Consider the following 3,612-nt stretch of genomic DNA (forward strand, 5'->3'; position numbering starts at 1 on the left):
TTACGAGGCGATCCATCAAAGAGCGGTGCACCGAAGGAGGTCCCGAAGTGAAGGAAGTAAGGTTCCTTCACGGTGCTACACGGCAAGCGGGGTAATGGTGGTCAGTGGCCGCGCTGAAAGCGAAAGGACGTCCGTGCTCCGCTCGAGAAAGGGGGGTAAACTAAGAGAGTAGGTACATAGCTATAGTTGTGTACGTATAGATGGACATTTAGCCATACCTCCTTGTTCGAGGTGTTCGAGACTCGTAGGAGCGGCGCGGATCGGATCACCTGAAATCGATTCAATCGGGGACGGGCGTGTGTGTTTCAGATCGCAGAAATCTCCCTCCCGTCGGGAAGGGAACGCAGGTGCGTGTATCGAAAGTGGTGAACACGAGCGCGGATCAACATCCAGCCGCGGCCAATGCCAGTCACTTGTGAAACGTGAAACGCGAAACTGGGCGAAAGTTTTGCGCCGTGTCCACCGAGGTGGACATCGAAAAAGAGAGACAGAGAGAGAGAGAGAGAGAGAGAGAGAGAGAGAGAGAGAGAGAGAGGGAGAGGGAGAGGGAAAGAGAGAAAGAAGGGTAATACTCTCGAAGGAATCCCGAAGGAGATTTCATTCGACAAACGACCGTGTCATACGCTCGCTTCCATTATCTTTCAGTAACGAGTTGGACGGAGTTACTGAATCAGAGTGTCGGTCGGAGTGTCCTCGGTGTGCACGCGTGAGACCTTGGGTTTCCGGTGGAACTGAAAGAAGAGCTCGGAGCTTGCTACTGAACGTCAGGTGCGATTGAGCAAGGTCAGTGAAGAATCGTGCACGTTTTAATTGGATTTTTGCAATTTTCGATTTTTTTACATGGGCGAAGGGCCGTGACGGAGAGCCGTGATGGACAGCGATAGTGTAAATTCGCAGAGTCGATCCTTCGTTGGCATCAACGCGACAATCGCTCGCCGCTGACCACTCTGCATCGACGATGTGTACACTCGCCAGTCGACCGCGACAAATCTCTCGTTCACTCGTGAAGCACGAACTAGAGCGAGATTTTCGCTATTTTGTTACTAGCGAATGAAAAACGATGTTGTCGCGACCAGCTTGATATCGCTCGGTTTGGAAATCCGGGTTGCAGAAGAAAATCCGTACCCCGCGAAATTCTTTTTCCGGTGTTGCGTTAAGATATCTCGTAAAGTGTATTATGAATTATTATTATGAATTATTTCCAGGTAAAAATACATGCTTAACAAAATGAGATGAGAAATTTCCCGCGATAATTTGTTTCAGTTCTTCTTAAAAAGATATATTAAATCATTTATTTTTATGCCATGAAATTTTCCATTTAATTTGTAATTAGAAAAAAAAACATCAAGCAATTAAAATTGAAACCTGTACGAAGAATCGTTCGGCTTTACCATAAATTCGAAAGTGAAGATAATAAGAGATCTTACTTCTCTACTCTTCAAATAGTCCTTTGCGTGCGAGTACATACAAATTATCGTATCATGCACGTCTCCTATTCTGGTCAATGCCGTTTGTTTCCCGGTTTACGTTGTCATCTCGATAATCGCTCGTTTCCTTTCTTTTCCCGTTAATAAAGATTTCCTCATGTATGATCAAAGTACAAAATAGGCTGCTGTGTGATGAACGGACAAGTACTGTCTATTTTTCTATTAGTTCGATGACGCCTGAAAACTTCATCCGAGCGTGACAGTTACCGTTCGCTCGTAGAAACACGTAATAGCGAAAGTTTTCCTGGCGCATTCCTGCTATTACACATATGTAGGAAGTGTATTGACTATACAGTGTACAATGTGCATCAATATATATATCACACAAGCCATAAGAATTTGAAAGAACGTGCTCGAGAGAGCATGAGGTTCTACTCGCTTTTCGCGCTGATCATTCGAACGGCACCGAAAATGCACTTGAATCGTCATTCGCATCTGAACGCTTACGCAGCACAGCGTATATCAACCATTCATGCCCCAAACAGCTGATTTTTATTATTCGGACCGGCGCAACGATATAGCGCGTCGATAAACGTTATCTCTTTCGCGGAGCAGTAGGTTATTTATAAATGGGTTACATTACGTTTCATTGCCTCCCGACATTTTCTTGCGAAGATAGACGTCGTATAGCGGAATCATTTTCAATTCCTGGTAAATATAACTCATTCGCGAAATGCGAAATCTCCGCCGCTGGTAATCTCGGGCGAAAGTTCTACCCATTGAATCTTCCTAAAAGACGTCGCGCGAAGTGGTACGTTCCTTATAAAAAGAAATACGGATAATGTCCTGAATATCCCATCTCGCACTCTCACTCATGCTCATTTTATCTTTTTCATATAAGATAAAAGTCATATACATTCTTTAGGATGAAATAAGTACGAAAAAAGATGGTATACTTTTCTTTATCCGGCTGAAAAGAATGACTAAATGTTAATTTAATTTATGACAAATCTGTTTTGGATATTTATCTTTTCGGTACATTTTAGATGATCTTGTATATTTTACTTGTTCTTGGCAATCATTTTTCCTGTAATTTTACCAGTTTGAAAAAATAAAATTTTTTACAAACGTTTTATATATTTTCCTTCAAATTATACAAATGCATCTGCCATCATTAAAAATAGAAAAATTAGAAAGTGATGCAATTTTTATTTATATTATTTCACTAAATAGTTCATGTAACAACAGAAAATTTTAAAGAAAAAACGATAAGTTTTAAGATTTTTATTTTTTTTATTTAGCATAATTTATTTAATATATTATTTTGTAAAACACAAAGTTTTAGAACACTTTTGAACTTTCATTTTCACTTATCTAGTGTATTTTTCTTTTCAATTTTTTCTTAAATAAATCTTTTACCTCTTAAATTTTGTTTTGAGGTTTTCGAAGCATCTCGTATAATCGATAATGCGTGGCACGCGCACATGTGACCTGTATCTGGCCGAGAGAAATGAGATTCGCTCGCGAGACACGATGTACGAAACGGAGCGAAAGTTTCACCTTTTACCTTAACAAAGACGGATAGAATAAATGCGATGCAAGCGCGATGAAGAGAAACGAGAAAATCATAATCGGAAGTTTCTCCACCCTGATGAATTCTCTGCGCGAACGTTTCAAGAGCGATTTAAATTTAATATAGATCGTATCTCTTTTTGTTTATCCGAAAATATAGGTGGAACGATCGGTTCGATTGTACCCGAGAGTATTCTTCAGTAAATATGAAATTGATTGACAAGCACGAATCGTGTAACGCCAATTTGTTCGAGTTACGGTCGCTTGTTCCGTTGAAAGTGAAATCGCAGTATGCAAGAACCTCGGCACAGATCTTCACGTTGATTTGTCGTTGTGTTTTTCGCATTTTGTTGTAAACACGCAAGCTTCTTTATGGTAATCGACAATATCAAATTGAGTACTATGAAATTGATATGTTATTTTAGAAGCATTTGTTCTGTTATTTCACAAGAGACCGATAAAACTGTATTTTAGATTCTAAGAATTAATGTATAATTACACGTATTATGAAACTTACATCACAAAAAAGCGAACGATTATTGGATAATTACAATATAATATCAGTGATTAAACCTTTCAAGTTATTTCAAAATGATTTAGATGATTTGAAGTA

At 39.6% G+C, this 3,612-nt stretch overlaps 1 protein-coding gene across 3 annotated transcripts in view; it reads left to right on the forward strand.

Moving 5' to 3' along the window:
• Positions 1-223: 223 nt before the first annotated feature.
• Positions 224-3,612, forward strand: part of LOC108752928 (cadherin-89D) — a 24,699-nt gene continuing 21,310 nt past the window's right edge. For all 3 annotated transcript variants that reach the window (XM_018494159.1, XM_018494158.1, XM_018494160.1), the window contains exon 1: positions 224-783. The gene's annotated coding sequence lies outside the window, so the exon portion shown is untranslated. The remainder of the gene's footprint in view (positions 784-3,612) is intronic.

This window comes from Trachymyrmex septentrionalis, unplaced genomic scaffold, assembly GCF_001594115.1.
Source record: "Trachymyrmex septentrionalis isolate Tsep2-gDNA-1 unplaced genomic scaffold, Tsep1.0 scaffold62, whole genome shotgun sequence".
Classification (NCBI taxonomy): domain Eukaryota; kingdom Metazoa; phylum Arthropoda; class Insecta; order Hymenoptera; family Formicidae; genus Trachymyrmex; species Trachymyrmex septentrionalis.